The sequence below is a fragment of the Manacus candei genome, unplaced genomic scaffold, assembly GCF_025592945.1.
Source record: "Manacus candei isolate 608988 ecotype Guabito, Panama unplaced genomic scaffold, ASM2559294v1 h1tg000011l, whole genome shotgun sequence".
NCBI lineage: Eukaryota > Metazoa > Chordata > Aves > Passeriformes > Pipridae > Manacus > Manacus candei.
In genome coordinates, this window is record NW_026138059.1 from 12217678 (window position 1) to 12238149 (window position 20472).

The following is a 20472-nucleotide window of genomic DNA, read 5'->3' on the forward strand; positions in this document are numbered from 1 at the left end:
ATGGAAGTAGCACAAACTAAAATTCTTTAATTTCCTTTAGAGGAGAAATCCATCAGGAACAGAGCACAGAAGATAAACATGCTCATCAGAGAAATGGTGGTCTGAAAAGCTCACATGTAATTCAGGTATTGTGTCAGAAGCTGTATGTTTCATGAACAAATCCTTGCACTCTATACTCCTCTCTTTCCTTATGTTATCCATGTGCAGAATAAACATAACCATACCAACCTCACTAACATACATGTTGAGAGAACTAATTACTCAATACGTGCATATCCTCAGAGGATTGTAAAGAATTATATCAATATATCAATACTAATTAAGCCCTATTATACCATGTAAGTTCAATTATTGAATGCACACCCTTAATGCGTTACTCAGTCACACTGGCATTTAAATGATAGTAATTAAACTTAACTTACAACCCAAATTATATAACAAAATTTTGAAAAGGTCAAAAAACATAAAGATAAAAAAATTAAACCAGAGAATGCTTTCACTTACAACATCATTTTATGAGAAAAATATCAAAATATTCTATAAATATTAGCAAGAAAAAAAAGCCACATAACACTCTAATGAATGATGAATTAGACATGTTCTACTAATGTTGCAGATCAAAGATCTAAGACCCCTGTGCATTACAGGAACTACTTAAGATTGTTGTGGGAATAGCTATCAAAGGTAGAAGCAAACAAGATGACACCTGGCTTATTTTGTACTGTTTCAGCAGGGGTAACAGAATAGGGTATTTATTTTTATGTACTCATTCACATCAGAAAGAGAGTCGGTGTTTGATTTACATACATGAGAAAGAATAAATATAAAATAAAGAAAATCATTTTAAGAAAACAGAAGAATTGGAATAAATTAAAGATACTGATTAATATTCCAAAATGTTGAAAACAAGTTACAATATATATATACTATTATATGTTTTTTATCACTTTGAAAAATACTACCTCTCCCTTGGCAAACTTTCTCCTTTTTGCTGCCTTAGTCATGACAGTTTAACACAGGCAATTATGCAATACAAGTAAAAGAAATAAAAACTTTTTATCTGCTTTGATACAGGAAAATACGTGTAACACTCTTTATGTTATTTTCAAACAAAAAAGTTTTTACAAAACACTGTAAAATGAAGTGGTTTCATCAAAAGATCTGGTGCATGCAGCAAAAATTTATACAATCCAAAAGTCAGCATTTATTTTTATGAGGGGATGTGCTATCAGAAAAAAATACATTATTCAAAGCTATTATGATTTCTGATAAACTGCATTCTTGAGGAATGCACATTACAGCAAATCTACATCTGCCATATACATGACAACTGTCATTGCCTAGCTGTTGAAATTCTACTGCAGAAATTCAGTCTTCTATCTGTGTAAAGAAGGTCTCCTACAATATGATGTTTACCTGCATCTTCTTACCACTACATCTGTCAAGAACTCAAGAAAATATGGTAATTGGCATCCTGAAACTGGCACACATTTTACCACAACCTCCTAAAACCCAGTAAAAGATAAGTGATCTGAGAATGACACCCATGTTCAATAATACATATCATAGTTCACAGGATTTCACTCCTTGTCAAGATCAAGCATTCAGCTACATTATTTATGTGCTTTTCTAAAACTTTGATTGAAGTATACTGAGGTAGCTGCACAGTTTCATCTGCATAGACTTTGCTGTTTCTAGTCTAGACTTAGGATGAATTATCCTTTGAAGGTTCCTAACAGTGATCAAAATAGTTTAATGTTTGGATTATGAGAGTCTTAGCTGACCAAAGCTCATATACACCCAACAAGCTTTAAATTCATTGCCAATTTTTCAGTAAAAGACCCATATTTTTCTGTAGTGTTACTGAGGTCTACTGTTAATAAGATTGAGAATCTGCAATCACAGACACTTGATTCACGAAATAATTTGATGTTTGCCATTTATTGAGAACAATTATGAACCATACTAGATAGAAGCATTTAAGGTAATGGATTTTTTATATGGAATGAACACTAGAGTGTTCTCAGTATGCTTCATCTCATTTTTTCTTCATTCAAGTCCTTTCTAGTTTTTGAAAAAAAAATAAATAAAAAATTACAGTGTTTGAAAAAGAATCTGTTTAGTCTTAGTATTTTAGCAAAAATATGCACTAAGATTGCAAAGCAGGTTCATGTCCAAAGATTTCCTCCTCAAGTGTCTATCTTCATCATTACGACAGACATAAATATCTGTGTATGCTTCACTTCCTAGCACAGATTAGTCTGAAGCATTGTTTATTAATTAAGATTTATTAATGAAATTGAAGCTAAAAGATAGGCCTTCCTCATAGTTCACCTCTATCTTCCTAGACAGAACTGTTTAAAAAATGCACATGATCAAAATCCATAATTAAATTTATCAGTCAGCTAAAATGCGAAAGGTTTAACTCCCTGTTTAAACTAACTAGCATGCTGCATATTTATTTTTTAGAAAAGTATTCAAAACTTTATAATCTATATGCTAAAATGTAACACTAATATTCATTATCAGACAGAGGCAAAAGGCTACTTCTCAGCAGGAGTGTAAAAAATTGTAAAAAAACATTTTTGATGATCTATGAAGGTTATTAAATAAACTCATATTTTAAAAATTACTCATTCTCAGATGGCACGTATCATATTATTCATTCAGAGCCTTTTCAAGACTCTTTCTAAAGCTAAATTCCATATATATTTGCAACACAGGCCACTTCAAAACATATTGACAACACTTTAAACATAGTAATCCTTTGCTTTCACTTATGGAGAGTTTCCTTAATTTTTTTTTTGATATATGAGATTTCATCATCTACCTCTTTCTGATTTACAATAACAGAGAAGTAACCTAAAATTAAACAGCAGTGGTTGTTAATGAAAGAAAACACCCAAAATATAAATGGCCCCTGTCACTGAACCGAAAAAACTTCTGAAGGACTGTTCTATTCCACCCAAGTTTTCTTATTATGGTGTCCACACTAGAATGAAAGAGTCTTTCAATATGCAATAAGCAATGCCTATATGTTTTTCATGTCTTTACTTCGAACCTATCACGGCCTCATGACAACTACTGGCAATGCAATGTCCTGTTTTGGGGTTTTTTTCTACTTTGGTTTAAAAGGTCAAGTTTAAAAAAGACACTTTCTGATAAATTTTGAAGGATGTGAGGTCTCTGGCATCACAAATCCTACTAATTGTTACATGAATATGGCATCTGGATTTGAAATCAATTATAAAACTATAAAAACTTCCAAACTTTTGCTGAGGTTGGTATTCAGGTTAGTTTGACAATGATTTGAGGAGAACATAACTGATCTCTTTTTTTTCTCAGATGTCACAATTATCAACTAGATTGCAAAGATTGCTTAGAGGCCTAAACAGCAAAAAGCTCACACTGCTCATGTCAGTTAAAATAAGAGTTTCTGTGAATCAGTGGCTCAGTTTTTCTAGGGCACATGTCAAGTAATGGGAACTTGACAACAGCAATGGAGAAAGCAGCCTAACACCAATTAAGAAATATAGGAAGGGGAAAGAAGAAAGGAAGGAAAAAGGTGAATGTTTTTCCTCCGCTTCTTTCCATATCTGTACAAAACTTTACAAGGATATATTCTCTTTGTTCTTTTTCCTGCTCTTACTGAAAGAGCTGGAAAAGTTTTCCACGTTGCACCTAAATTTAGCCAAATGCAAACTTCCTGACTTTTTGCTGTTCCATAGTCCCTCTATTACAGTTCCCTCTTACCTTCTAACATTACCTTAAATTGGTGACCACAGGCAAAACCACACACAAAGGAAAAAGCATAGGTTACAAGGAAGTCAGATAGTCCCTTGACACGGACAGCTTTGAAATTACAACACTGGGGGGAATTTCAGAAGCTCTGGAGAAAATCTGGGTTACAGAAAATTTCAGGGCATATGTCAAGATGTTCAACAAGTCTGATGCACAGCCCATGATACCCTGTCCACGTGGCTACAGTAAGTGTTGCATTTAGTGGTTTCATGCGTAAATAGAAGATATACATTCAAGGAAGAAGAAAATAATTTTTGAACAGGGGTAATAACTATACTCATTATAAACAGAGAACAAAATAAACTAAAAAATAGAAGATGAAAAAATGCTAAATTTTCTTGCAAGAGTGACACTCAAACTAAAGTCTCTGCTCCAATTCAGAAAAACAACTTCATTTCAAAAGGAACTTGGGGGGGAGGGGGAAATTAAGTCTTTCAAAAAAGAAGAAGTCCTGTACTGAACAGAAGATGGACTCATATATTTATAGATATATATATAAAAGTATTTCATAAATCTATTTTTGGAATAGTATATTGCTATTTGTCTAAGGTCTAAGTAATGAAATTTGCTTTGAAAAACTAATTCTAAAGAATTCTGCAAATCTGTACTTGCCATTTATACCTAGAAAAAGACTACAAAATCAATATGTTTGATTTCTTTTAAGTTTCCAATGTCTTACATCAAACTCCAGCATGGTAGATTTTGACATTTCTTTTTTAAATAATTCCAAATATTGAATCAATTGGAAAGTATGTAATATTTCACTGTCAATTTATTAAAAAACTTTGTCCTTTCTATTTCCAGGAGCTATGTACAATGAATAGTTAATTATCTACTAGGTCTGATTTCTACATTAGTGTGGAACACTGTAGATGTAGGTAGGTCATTTATGAGAGAACAGTACCATGACAGAAATGGCAAAATGCCACCCTTTGGAAAATTCTTCTTCATTCTCAAAACCAACATGGAAAACTTCCTTACATGGAAATGATGCTTTTTTGAAAGCAAAAGAGACAAAGAAGCTAGAGTAGATTTCCTAGACAATGTCCAGCTTGGTTTTTAGTATCTTGAAAGATGAAACTCCCACAGACTGTCTGGGAAATTTGCTGAGCATGCACTATGTTGTCCAGGTCCTCAATGAAGACATTAAACACTACTGGCCCTAGTAATGGACCATTTTGTACTTCAGCAGTGCTGAACCTCCAGCAAACTATCTTTACAAGGTTTTAGTTTTGAACAGTAGGTTGAAAGAGCTAACATGGAGTCGCTAAGGGTAAATCATGCACAGAGTTTTTACCTTTATTCACTCCAAAATGAAATGAGGAAATTTTTCTCAACTCCAGAAATACAAAAAATCATGATCAAAATCTACTACTACAAGGGTATGACCAAACTGTTTGCCACTGGCACATGTGTGCATACACACACCCATACAGACACAACTAAGCTGGGAAAGCTTTAGTCTGCAAGTTATCTAACATCCTTCTTAAAAATTATTTCATCAAAAATTAATAGATTTCATTAGGTTTACTCTAAGGGAAGGATAAGTTCACTCACAGAGACAAAAACATGTAAAGTGCAAGTTCATGGAATAGCTGATAATTAAGCCATATTTACACCACAAGGTGTCAAATGTAACAGTCTAAGACTCTACATGGTACAGATATGTACATATTGCAGCATCAAACATTGCCCACTATTTATGTACTGGCAAATTTTTTGTTCAGTCTGTCTTTGGTTGGCCTACTTGTGATTATTGTGTCTAAAAATAATCCAAGTAAACAAACAAAACCCCACAACCTTATGGGCTTACAGAAATCAAGCAGTTATATTTGTTATTGCTATTTAGGCAAATAGAAACCTGTATTTTCATACAATCCCAGGATAAGAGGAAATCTCTTTCCTGTTATATGCTGATTTCTGTATTTGCGCACACATAAATTTTGCAATATTTTCTAGATAAAATATTTGGATGGATTGTATAATTTTTGAAATATATAGCTTTCTCGTTTTACAAGAATTTACCCAACTGTGTCTGTCCATCTCTAAGGATGTACAAAATTGTATTGAATTGAAAGGTATGAAAATCATTTAGGAGTATGCAGTAACTTTAAAACTTTAACACATCTTTCACATTGAGATTGATATTTTAATTTTCTTTTGCAGGTAATAACCTAAGATTGATGGATCTTATTTTTATTGTGTTTACTTTTATTATGTAATAAATGTCTTGCTGTTGGTTATAAGACCATAAAAGTCAATATCATACAAACAATGCCAGGAAACTCTCAAGTGCAAAAGCAATCTGAAGTTAAAGCTAAAACTTTCTATTTCCTCATAACTATTTCGCCTCAGATGTACTACACATTTTCCTAGACAAACTGAGAACAGTGAGCTATATTTCAAGTTTTTAGATCTCTTCTTGAAAGAGGAAGAGAACAAGTGGAGCATGACAGTCCAGGCCAAAGCTATAAAAAGCATTTGAGGCTGTGCAAAATTTATAAATCGAAACTTTTCCAGCTACCAGAGATCAAAAGTAACTATCCATTGTCTTAAAAATATCAAAATAATGCCCTTCCATCTCGTCTAGAAAGTTAAATGTATTCTGTGGTCTGTCTTCCAGTTTGTCAGTAAGATCATCACAAGTGTGTGTAGTATCTGCCCTTCTCATTCTGAGAAATATTGTGATGACCTTCTGCAATGAAAGAACTCCTGTTTTCTCAACTGTCCTTCCACAGAACTACAAACTGTCAACAAGAAAAATGTAACTGGAAGACAACCTCTACTTCATCACTTCATGTATGCTAACAAATAAATCCAAGAAAATATCTTTTTTAACATGACCACTTTTGAGGATCCCATTAGACAAAAGACATACATTCATAAAAAACAAGTCCGTCCTATGCTTGACAGCCCATAGGATATGAGGGTAAAAACGACAGTATCTCTGTGTGCTAAACAAGGTACTTACCAAAAGATAGGTATAAGAAACTGCTATGACCTTTTCTGGAGGCCTGCATACAAATGTGATTATCCATGTTCAAATAAGAGTAATTGAATATGAAGCAAATGCAGAGCAGGGCTACTAAAGTGATCAAGAGCTGGAGAGCTTTCAAGAGGATACTGCAAGATTTTTCCAGCCATAATCTGAGAAATGAGGATTAAAATGCAGTCACTATGAAGACATTGGAAGACAAATACCAGATCATAAAAAATATTATACCAGCTGAAGGTAAGGCTGGGGAAAAAAAGAAACTGCATGAACAAATCACAATTACAAGCAGCTTGAAAATGGAAAGCATTCTAAGCAAAACATTAAACTATGGGATAGTTGCCATGCAGTCATATGGAGAGAGGAAACTGGGCAGAGGATGACTAGTCCAAAGCTGACTTTAATTTATAAAACAATTTTAAATAAAAGTTACTCCCTCTATAATAAGGAGTCTGATCAGGGAATGAAGCGGTTTCCTCATCTGACTGACATAAGTGGAAAGACAAGGTCTGAAACCCACTTGCACATCTCCTGTCCTGTCAGCCTGCTAACACATAGGTGTTTGGGGCTGACTTTTCTTTTCATTGACAGAGAATAAGAAATTTAGTTGACTTCTGATTTTACATGGAAATGCACACATTTCAATATGGAAGATAGGTATGTACCAAGATAAAATTATCTTGGTGTACTAACATAATGAAACAAAATATATTGCACAGTCAACATTTTTATATTCTTGTTACTATTAAAAAAGCAGTAGAGTGTGAAAAGATTTACATATATCTTACCCAAATATACACAAATTTTATACATCTAGCAATCTGAAGCCTACTTTTTCCTATTATTTTTTTTTTCCTGGAATCCCTTGAGACATGAGGCTGTCTGACCCAGGATGGTAATCATGGTAGTAAGACTAGAGAATAAACTTACACTTGATGAAGGCAACACAGCAAAATACATGGTACAACTATACAGATCAATTGTGAATAAAAACTGTTGGGGAAAGATTTCACAAACACGTATGTTCCCAAAACTCTCTGTAATGATTGTTGCTACTAAATAAAATGAGATTTTGAATTACTAATACCTGCCATACAAAGTAAGGACAGTAATTTTAAGAGAATAAAGCATGAGCTTACTTCTCTTTAAGTTTTAAAGTTGCAATAACATTGTATACAAATACCACAGATACATGTCAAATAATGTTTATTAATATAATGAAAATGCTTTATGTGTCAGTAATATACATTCAAGAAGAAAATTTCTTTAACTATGAACAGATAAAGCCTAATAAAAAGTACCCAATCTCATGTATTATTCAATAAATACGAACAGTGAAACACCTTGTATGTATTATATTTCTGTTCTCAAGGCTGACTACTTACAGGTCAGGCAAAACCTTACAGGACTGAAAAACAAAAAAAAGGATCTAATGGTATATTAAGTTTGGAAAAGATCAGCTTCAGCAATAGATACACTACTCATAATTTATTGAAGGCTCATCTTCAGCTATCACCAGACTGTCATCATATCTGCAGCCTCTTATTACTAACTAAGGTAATAAAATATTCCTTCAAAAAACACCGTTTTCTTTTCTTTCTCTTTCTCTCACTCTTTTTCTCTCTTTCTTTCCTTTTTCTTTTTTTCTTTTTGATTTGCTGTTTTTTGAGATTACAAAAAAGCACCCAGAACAATTTGCTGCAGCACCAGGAGCGCTCTCTGCTCTGCCTCAGGCACTCCCCCATTTCTGCCGCTGTGGTGGCTTTTAGCAAAGCTGGACTGAGGGGTCTCGCAAGCTTTCCACAGCTATTCTCTTGTGCTTAACACTTTCACTCTTGCCACCAGAGGCCTCAAACATTATCTTGCTTACAGACAATCATAGGGAAAATTTTTAACAGGAATTCAATATGACATAAAAACCTCTTGTCTATGCCTGTAATTGAAAATGAAAGGAATTAGGACTTGCACTTAGTTATTTGGCTATGACTTCTGTTGTGCTACATCTTCAGGACCTAACTTTTTTTTCTCATTCATTACTGATACGGTGTCTGTAAGAAAGGCTCTGTCCTGTCCTATTCCCTGATTAATACTAAGAATTGTCTTGGACTATTCCAGAAGCCCATATTGTTAAAAACCACAGATGACAGCATTGCAGGTCTCAAACCCCTGCAGTCCTTTTCCCTCCAGTTTCCTACAGGAATGTTATGGGTTTTTCTCTCTCTCCTAGTTTAATACTTAATTTTGTTGCTCTTGTAAATCTTTGTGACAACAGAAATTTCATAGTATCTTTTCCAACTTTGTCCCCATTTCTTCTTAGAAATGGTATCAGAAAGATATGTGAGTTATGAAGACTTCTGTCTGGTTAGCTTTTGGAGATTCATACTTCAACAAGGGTGTCAAATAACTTGCTTCCCGTTTTGGCTATATGGACAAATAGCAGTATAAGGGCAGGAGAAGAATCTACCATCTCAAAAGCTTTAGCTATAAGAGAATTATAAATAGCTTACTACCTTGGGAAGTCCTCAAGCAACATACATTTCAATGTACAACATTTTGTGGACCTAAATGGAAGAGAGACATATTTGGCACTCTGCAGCTATAGTCAGTAAAAGTTAAGATAGTTTTGATGAAAATACCAATTTTAATGTGAGTTTAGTGAGGTGAGAGTTTATAAACTTTCATGACTCAGATTATTTCAGAGGGAAGAAAGGATTCCCAAATTAACTGGTTTTATGTGTATCTCACAATATGCAACATGTTTTCTATTTACTCAGAGAAGGTGAGGCAGAGATTGCTCTGTAAAAGAGCAAATTCTGCTGTCAGACCCTTGTTTACAGCAATAAGATTTTCCGTTGCTTATTTTCAGTGCTGCATTGTGCTGTCCTCTTGTTTCTTACAGTGGCTTACACAACCAATGTATTGATAATTGCAGAGAACTTATCTGACTTTGAAAAGAAAAAAAATCCCTCCAACACACATGTAATTGCATGTTTAGCAGGATGTCTAAGCCGCAGCAGGTAACATTGCTGAGGCGCTGGTTAGCTGCAGTGTGGGAATAAGAATGAAGAGCAGAAAGAAGAAAACAAGTTCAGATACCAAAATGAACCACATTATGAAACCAGGATCTAAAGTTTCTTAATGACACCTGCTTTCTATAAGGTAGCATCCTTGTGTGGTAGGTAGAACAAATACCTGGTGAAAGGGCTCATGCACAAAAGGGAGGAGGAGGAGAAACAAGTAAGTAAAGAGGGGCAACCCCCTACATATGCAATTTCACACAATGTTGTTTATGACATTCTAATTAATCAGAAAAAGAGGATTTTAGGGACTAAATAAACAGAAGCTTAAATTGGTTTTGGTTTTGTTTTGTTTGTTTTTTTCTAAACTTTCTTCCTCCATAAAATCCAATGGCATATTCAGAACTCCAGGAATCTCTGTCATGTAGGTATATATTTTAGCATGTATTTTTTAGGTGACAATATGTGATATATCCAGAAAAACGATCTCTGGTTTATCACGCAAATCCATCCTAAAGTGTTTTTGGTTAGTTTTTTTTTAGTAGTCAGTTTTTACACGAGAAACTTTAAAAGCTCCTTGAAAAGCCCTCAGGTTTGAATCATGCCAGGTTGATGTCCCTGTACATTTATTATGTGTGAGCACTCTGCTAAAAATCCTGCTGCACTGATGGTATAAGGAAGAAGGGGTCTAGAAAAAAAAAGTTACTTAAATCCATTGCAAACCTAAATTAAGTGCTTTGTTTGTTAAAAATGCTTCATTTTTTTTCCATTCTATATTAAAAGACAATGAGTGGCACAGTTGCATGATATCCCTTTAACAAAATATATGATTCAGAAAAAGGAAGTAAAAAGATTAAACCACAAATGTCACAGGTTCAGTCTTCTTATAATGACCTGTAGTTGTTCCCAGGATAAGAATGAGACTGCTAAGAATGAAACTTATAAACATTGTTTACTAAGCAGTAAATTTGCAAGGAACTGGAGAGTGGCAGTGAGTGGACAGATTTCTCTAGACATTTCCTCTGACACACTTGGTGTAAAGCTCTGTTGAAACTTTTAAAGCGCTTTGCTCCTAAGGCTTGAATTTTATTTACATTAGATCTCTGGGATTCTTAATGAGTGAATCAATTCCTATCCTGTCATTACAAACCATAACTTTCCCTCTATTTTTTTTTATACTTACTCTCCAACTCATTTTGCGTAACTGGTCTTTCAGAGTCCATGCAAATAACATTCTCCACCCCACTGAAGTCTAGATTAGTCCAATTTGTAGTTTATTTGTTCAGTAATGGTCTAACCAGAACTTACTCTATAGAGGACTAACTCTCAGGACCATTGGGATCCGGAGAGGACACCAGATTCTCATCTACCTCATTTTAAGAGATTGTGGCTATAACTGATACTTGTAGACAGACACTACTAAAAAATTTCCATGTATTCTCCAACTCTGTAATTCTTTTGGGACTCCAACACCACCAGTGTGGTAAAAAATAAAACAAAGCAAAGAAGAAACTCACTAGTTCTTTGCAATGTTTTTATCCATCATCCCTATATCACCACTGGCTAATTAGAGTTCAAATTAGAGCTCAAATCAGTCCAACAGTTTAATTACCTAGGCAACATCATCTCCTCAGACGGTAAGATTGATGGAGAGATAGACAACAGGTTAGCAAAGGCATGTAGTGCTTTCGGAAAACTCCATAAAAGAGTTTGACATAATAAACACTTGAAGAAAAGTACAAAGATCAGTGTTTACAGAGCCATTGTGCTGTCTGCTCTTTTATATGTATCTGAATCATGGGTCATCTACCGTCACCACCTGCGACTCTTAGAACGCTTCCATCAGCGCTGTTTCTGTACAATCCTAAACATCCACTGGTCAGATTATGTGACTGATACCTCTGCTTTAGAACAAGCAGCAGTCACAAGTATTGAGGCCATGTTACTGAGAACACAGCTGCGATGGGCAGGGCACGTCTCCAGGATGAAGGACCAATCACCGCCTCCCTAAGATCTTGCTTTATGGTGAACTTGCCACCGGTTGCCGCATGAGAGGAGCCCCGAAGAAAAGATACAAGGACTCCCTGAAACAACATTTCATCCTTGGCCATATTGATCATCATAACTGATCTACTCTGGCCTCCAATTGGGAGGTCTGGAGACACACCATCTATAACGCTGCTGCTTCTTTTGAGAACGCACGTAGGATCACTCTTGAGGAGAAAAGACAATGCAGAAAGAATCATGTCTTGCCGATACCACCTCAGGAGTTCTTCTGCTGTACCTTTTGCAACCAGACTTGTCTATCTTGTATAGGCCCTTTTTAGCCACCAGCACACTTGTAGCAAATGTGGGTAGAGCCCTTCCCAAATCTTCATTCGTGAAGCCTAGCCATGATGACGATGATGTAGTATGACATTCTGCCCACTTTGGTTGCCATTGTCCCTTTTAACTGTAATCTCAAAACAGCACATAGAACACATATTTTCATCCACCTCAGATGACTGTAGATCACAGTCTTGACAACAAAATTAGTATTGTGACTATTTGAACAATGAAGCCATCTGTGAGACTGATTCCATATCAAAGGAAGTTTACTGCAATACTTGTTCAATGTGCAGCTAAAGGAGATTGTCTGCTATTATTTGTCTAAAAGATTATTTACTGGAAGCAATGGAAGAGAGTTCAATATTGAAATTTTCCCAGAATTCATTAATTCCATGTTTGTTTCTGTACTACAAGTATGCAAGGGTGTATGGGTGATCCCTAAATGTTAAAAAACACCCTTCTCAAAACCCCAGAAGACACCATATTTCACTGGACACCGTTTTGCACTTCCAGAGACTTCATATACCTTTGAGTCACTAGATCAGGATAAGGAGACATGCTGAATACACTATACACTAACACTGAACGGACCTGAGGCCAGCTGGCACATTTTTAATAAACTTTCTGAGCCTGCAGAACAGGATGGCTGCATGCAGACTGCCTTCTTGGAACAATCAGCTGTCAACTTCTGAATCATTAGTAAGAATTATTCAGGAAAGTGCTACTTGGCCTAAACAAAACTCACGCTGTGATTCATCTAACAACAGTATAGATGGTTGTTAGTGCCCCTGCCCGCATTCTGACAGGGGTTAATATTCTGGTGTAGGTGGACACTGGGACTATATTGACTGCTCACTCGTCCAAGACAAAGAAAAGTATCAGCAGCTACTGCGGTAGATGGTACTAAATTTTGGATGGCTAGGTGATCACTGTTTTATCCCTTTGCTGTCCCTCAGAGAACATTTCACTCCTGTTTTGCTTTTTAATAATTCTATGATAAATCCCACAGTGTACAGAAAGAAGCACTAAGAACATCTTTCTCTTTGCAATGATTATTTCAAGGGTGAAATTATAAAATTATCTCTGCTGTCATCCCTGATGGAACAGGACAACCTTCTCACATACAGCCAAGGAGGGGGGTTTGTTTTCAACATGTAGCTATCCTCACCTGCTTGGATATAAAAACAAAAGAAAATTAAAAATCAGCTAAAGTATAACACCACAGGATATGAAAGAATGAAGCAAAGATAAAATCTGCATTGTACTGATAGCAAGGATCATATCTACGCAAATTCAAAAGACTTAAATAGATCACAGTTGGTTTTTTTCCTAAGGCTTTCATACAACTCTGTTGCCTGGAGATTTTAGTCTGTTGAATAGCTACCTATGGCCTTGTATGGGTTTCTGAAGTTTGAAAAGCACCAGTTCTCACTGCACTGCCCCTTTAAGGGGCAATGTAGCCTGGCACATCAATTTGCTTCACATATACTCTGGGAGAGAAAGTGATTTTATTTATCTCTCTGCTAATACTAACCTATTAAATTTTCTCCCCAAAAAGCAGTTCTCTAACCTACCAGCTGTTAAATGACAGAGAATTGAAAGCTTTATGTTCATTCAGTAATCATAGTAGTTCTTTTTCACCAAATCAGTTTTCCATTTACAAAGAGCTCGTCAAGGTGATGGGTAACATCTCAAGAGACAAACACGCTGTGCCTTCATCATTCACTTACATTTTTAATGTGGTTCCAAGGCTGGCTGTGAAATACTTCCCAACAATATAAGAAGTCTTTATGAAACCCACAAAATACTTCAAATTATCAAGTGCCACTTCAGTATCTCCAATGTGTGGCATTTGTGGGTATTAGAGATCTTCATGGTTTCTGACAGTTGGAAAATCATGTTTAGAGTGTGTAGGAACTTATTTTAGATACTGATTGCTGAAATAATACAGGTATACTAATAATGCTGTAAGAATTACTACACATTGAATCTCTCTTCAAAATATTTACACTAAGAGCTAAAAAACCAATTTATTAAATGTATTTTGAAAAACCTATTCCTATGGAACATAAGCAATGTGGTAGCAGTTTAAAAAAATGTGCCTTACACAAGTGGATAACAGCAGGGATATTTTTCTTGGTCTTACGTGACATACAAAAATCTAAAGGAAAATTCCATAATTTCAGTTTCAGATGTGCAATGATCTTATGGGCAAAATTAAATGGCATGGAATAGCTTATTTGAAAACAAAGCATTTTGAATCTTTGTATATCACAATTACTAAATTTGTTCTCAAAACACTGAGGTGTAGCCTCCGTATCTAATAGGATGAAATATGGAAAATTCATGGATTTGTCTTTTATTTGAAGCAAGTAAATAATAATGTAGTCATACTTCTCCTCATGCTTATCTTTAATCATAAGTATTTAGTTAAAGAATCCACAGTCAGAAATTAAAATTATATACAGATTAATGTTTAAATCCAACAAATAAAAATTCTAAAGAAATAAAATTTTTAAAAAGTAATTGTTAAGAATCAAGGGAAGCATTTTTCTTCCAATATTTTGTTTTATCAAAGTACTACTATCACTGATGGTCTTCACGAAAAAAGGTCTTGTTATGAAAGATAGAGACTTCTTTCGGGCGAAGTACTTTTGACATTTTCATGTGTAAATGAAATACAAATGAATGGAGAAGGTGGCCATAAATGTTGCACTAGAATCAATGTACTTCAGGGTAGAGTTGTGCAGTCAAAGTACTTTTTTTCAACATGCCCCCAGATAAAGGTGATTTAATACTACAGAGATTTAAAGTTTCTGTCATAATGGAATTTGGGCATTTACAAAGAGAATATAATTTAAAACCTCTTTAGGGCAGCTAAACTCAGCTGTGGGCACAGACTACAACCCTTCCAACCAGCACGCTGCCCAGTAAGAGATAGGTTTCAAATCTTAGTGTAGGAGCCCCAAGAGCATCACCACCAGAAAGTCTGGCTGCTGGAGCTCAGGGCCAAGGGCTGTCCCCTTTTCTTGGGGGCTTTTCCACAGAGCTTCCATCAGCACTGCTGATAGCCCAGCCTTGCTGTGGGTCTGTGCCCATCCCCACAGCCCTGTCCACCCACACTGGGGCTGGGCCTGTCCCAGGACACCACCCTTAGCCCTGTCCTGCTCCCCCAAGCCCTTGCTGATGAGATCCCTGCCCTGGCCATCCCCGCAGCCCAGAGGGCTCTTTCTGCTCCCTCATATCCACAGTAAAAGTCTTAGGAATACATAAAATTGTCTTGGTTTCACTTCTAGAAGAACTTGAGAACGTTTGTTCTATTTCAAGACAAGGCAGGTTGCTTCTTAGAGTCAGGGCATTATTTTTTATGTAACACCAGGGTAATGTCAGCAACTCAATATATAGCTTTCACACTTGAAAAACTTTGAAGATACAAATTATGAGATACAAATCCAAAGAAAAGCTTAGGTTTACGGAGCTTAAATATTGCTGTATGAGGCTCACATACACCTGGACTGTGGGTCCGCACATGGAGAAGGAAAAAACTAAAAAACTAAAAAATCCACATTTTCAGGCACTGCTTTTGGCTTCCAGCATTTCCATGTCTAATGTCATCCATTAGATCATAACAGAAAGTATTCACTATTTTTCCTACCAAAGTGAGAAGAACACCATTTTAGAATGAAGGAGGTAAGGCATATGGAAACAAGTAGTACCTTTCATTTGATCAGCTCATATAAACAGAAAGCATAAGGCTTGCTCAGCAAGATCCTGACCTGCAAAAGGGCTTTATATCCAAAATTTATGTGTCTTCTCAATTCTGACATAGTTTAATTGCTTAGTTTAACTGCTGCCCACAAATTTTGCCTGGCTTATATCCATTGACTATCACAAGTACAACAATGCTGCCCCCATGACATATTTGGTATTGACCTAAGTAGATATCACGCAAAGGTAAATTTACTTCCCCATAAGCACACACACACTCTTCCTTTGGAAGCATAATCAAGTCAATATCTGAAGTAGAATGAGAAAAAAATATTCAAAACACAGTGATGACAATTTTGACAAAACTACGAAAAGAAATATGGAAGGAGACATTGTTAGACTATTCAGAAAAACATATATACCTTGTGTCAATCAGAAACCACATATCAACTACAATGGCATGAAGTGGGGTAATGCCTGCGTATCAAACTATAGAAACAGCTAAAAATTACATTAATGTTAAATTAAATGGTTAGCATGTAAGTAGTACTTTAATCCAAGTTTTTCTTAACATCAATTATAATTGGCACATTTTTTCCCTTTAATTTCACCATGGTTTTGAGATGTCTTTGAGTATTTGTATATCAGTTTTACTAACAGTTGCAGAGGATGTGGGTAAACAGATGATTTGACTTATCTGCTGCAGCAAATAAAACATGATGGAACCAGCTTGTAGTATTTCAGGGGATAAGATTAATTTTGTAAAAATCAAATCTCTTTTTCAGTTTTCAAACAAAAGGACTGTTCCTCTCAAGCACAACAATGAATGAAGAATAAAGAAAGAGTCAGCTGAGTAGCTGTAAGGGAGAGCTCAGTATAACTCAGATGGTTTTTACAGGTAAATGAGGATCCCTTTTTCTTTTAAATCCAAATAACCAGTGGACAAATTCGTTGTTTGCAGGTTTCATTACAAGCTGGGCATATATGTAAACTACAGTGATAAAAAAGAAAAAAATTTTTCCTTTCTCTTTTTGAATATAAACTGTATAGGATCTTCTTGGGCTGACTTTTCTCAAAACAGCGACTTGGAGGATCCTGTTTATAAAATGTAGAATTAACTTAGCTCTTCCCATGTTTTACATGGCATTAAATAACATTGGAAACTTGGGATTTCTTCTGGCACTCTACAAAGTAACCTTACTGTTTTAAAATTTACTATAAAGTTTAAAATGCATTTGACGGCTTAAGTATTCACAGGAGGAAAGCTCCTTTACTCATCAGTTTTACAGCTCCGAGCAGGGCAGTGCTGCAAAAAAGATACTTTGTCATTCCTTGCCCTTCATACCAGGCTCATTCCTCTACTGTTGGGGGACAAACACATATGAGCTTCTGCAGTATACAAGGCCAGAGACAATTTTACAGGGATAGAACATGTGGACAGTTTCCTGTCTTACTGATCACTATTTACAGATAATAATTGCAAATGTTACTAATTTCTTCCAAGACCTCTTACCTTCTTATTTAAGAAAACAAGGAATCATACAGACAAAAAATAGAAGTGAAGCAAAAAACTCAAAAGACTTATGATAGTCCCCATTAGGATAATTGTTTAACTTAAGCACAAATCTGAAAGTTTTTTTGAAGGTCCCTTTTAAAGGTCAGTGCTAAAATTTAATAACCCTGAAATATTTTTATTGTTCACTGCATTTCATTAGAATTAAGTTAGAACAAGTGTCCAAGCCACAAGAGGTCTCACTGACAGCCAGATGTTCATAATGTTTGAGAGCTGGGAATTAAAGTTTTCATAGTATTAGTTTTTCCCCCCATTTGTCTGCCTGGTTGTCATGGTTCAGGAATGGTACTTCCCAATTTAGTACCTCCCCCACCACTGAGACTCCAAAACCACACCCTACTCACTCTCTCCCAGGCCCCCCACAGGCAGCCAGAGAAGAAAGACAAAGATGAGTTCCTCCTACTCCCGTTTATTGCACTGTGCTAAGAAAGTATTGTGATGTCCCTTGTGCATAAAGTGAGTTTTGGTTGAAAATATTCTCATTTTTAGATGATAACAAGAGGGAAGAAAATTCAACAGCAGTAAAGGTTAGCACAGTAGCAGTGGCAAGAGATGATGCAACATAACTCTGCAATCTAATCAAACCCAACATGAAAGAAAGAAAGGGAGCTCAGTGCAAGATTATATGCATCATGACCAACATTAAGGTAATGTAATAAACATGAAAACTAAGTTCTAGTACTTCAGTGAGTTTTAGCTGGCTGCAAACACCATACATTATTTCAATGTAGTCTTGTGTCTATAAACTACTGTGGCAGTTCAGCCTGGTTCTCCCACCAAGTCCAAGCTGTCTCCTCCCCCCTCCCGCTCTCTCAAGTGAGGGAAAAAAATGAACCACAGAAAAAAAACCAAAAACCAAAAGAAGCCCGAACAAGCAGAATTCTATCAAAATATATATATATTTACATATATTTACAATTATATATACAATTTGAATATATTGTACACATGATAGGGAGCTCCCGAAGAGAAAAAAAAAGGGGAAGGGGAGGGAAACAGGGATAAAAAACCCTAAACCCAAATATTCTCCAAATATACCCCCTTAATAGAAAGCTCGTGAATAAATACAAAAAAATGAGTTAAATACTTCCCTGAATGAGACAGCGGAACTGTGTGGAGCACCAACCAACTCCCCCACGCCTCCCAGAGGGGCTGGAGATAATGGCAGTTCTACACAGGCAGGCCTTGGCCTATACAAGCAAAGACCGTCTGCGGAGAGACCTGTCGCCCTCAGCCATCTGAAGAGAGAAGAGAGCGAGCTCTCTTATCTCCACGTTATTTATATGTTGTGTTACGCTAAAGGATGATATGGAATACTTCCTTAGATTTCTGCCCCTCGTTGCTAAGGAAGGCCTAAAAAATCCAAAAGCCAACTGACTACAAGTACCGTTGCCGGTCCATATAATTATCCATGCATATACATAGTCACTAATGAAATTTTCACAGGAGTTTAGAAGGAACCCTAATGCTTTTTTGAGATATTTGCAATCCCAAGCCCATATTCACAAGGGGAGGAATGGGGGTGACACACTGGATAAGACACAGGGGACACCACAGAATCAGCAAAAACACCCAAAACAAAGCGCTTTTTCTTAGTTGCAAGACTTTGGTTCTGAGAATTTCTAGCCCTTTAGAGAACTTGTAGATTTTGTCAGGAGCTTTTATCAAGAAAATATAGGTTCAATTACAGGATTTTTAAACTCTTACAAAAATAAGAAAAACAGTATTACAATAGGAAATCAGGAGACTTTTAAATGTTTTAGATCAAATATCGCAGGTGACCTTAAAATTTCCTGTAGTAAAGTACCAAGTTCACGTAGTTACTCTACTTGAACCCAAAGATTTGTATAGTAAAATAAAAATCCTAGAAATGGAGAGACATCTTATAAGAGGCATAAAGCATACTGCCATTTTACTCCAACGGTTAATCATCCTTTAGTTAAAATTTGTATCTAATTTTGTACTTGCAATTTTAGTTATATTCTCCAGCTACTCTTTCTTGCTGAGGTTTTGCTAGCATAAAAATTCTTGCTTTTCTACTCTCTGAAGGTACATGTACTTTCTAATCAAATCATTCCATCAGATGCATCTGCAGTTGATGGGAAGGGATTGACAAATTATTTTCCCCAAACTCAATTCAGCGATAAAATACCATTTCTCACTTTCAATTTTTGGTGTCATTTTCTTTCCTCCTTCCATTCCCACTTGTTATCTTCTCCGAAAATGAAACAAACAAAAAAAAAAAAGGCAAGGGAGCAAGAGGAGCAAGAGCGAGCTTCAGCATTTTTCTCTCATTGGGAATTCCCATATTGTGCATCAAATATGCTCATTTACTTAGATAAATGTAAATGTAAACATCAAAGGTGGAGGAAGATTGGAAAAAAATTATCATATAATTCTTATTATTGCAAATTCATACTCAAGTAAATAGACATCTCTTCTTACTTGAGAATTTTTTGAAGATTTCATATTTTTTCTACACCTTTGAAAGTTAAACACCTGTAACTGCCATTCTGAACAATGACCCCTGCAGTTCATTGGGAATATGGCCTACAGCTGCTGAATTTCTAGTCAAAAATCTTACCGTGCTTTAAAACGGGGCTTGTCATTGGTTTTCCTGAAATGTAGAAAGAAGCACAACACAGCCGGCAGTATATTACTGCTAACAAAGGATTTGAAATAACTGGCTATGGATGGAAAATGCAATTCTCAAAAAAGCCAATATCAAAAAAGCTAGTATCAATAAATATAAATTAAGTGTAAGCTCATTGTTATTTTTAAGGAAAAATGTTGAAAAAAAGTTGAAATGTTGAAAGTGTTTAAAGTCAGAAAAAAGTCAGCTAGGGATTCCGACACATCAGAAAATTGTCATTTTAGAGATCGATACTGACTGAAGACAGATCAACATAATTTGTGCCTATTTTCTATCTTGACAAAAAGTCTGGATAGATAAAATTCATCAGCAATCATTTTGTATTCCTCCTAAGTATGTGGGAAATAAGTGCAAGGCATTGGTTCCCTTGTTTCTCAGTCCTAAATACAGCAAAATACTC

At 35.7% G+C, this 20472-nt stretch overlaps 1 protein-coding gene across 5 annotated transcripts in view; it reads right to left on the bottom strand.

Moving 5' to 3' along the window:
- CSMD1 (CUB and Sushi multiple domains 1) overlaps positions 1–20472 on the bottom strand; it is a 1077494-nt gene that overhangs the window by 541291 nt on the left and 515731 nt on the right. The gene's annotated exons all lie outside the window — the stretch shown is intronic.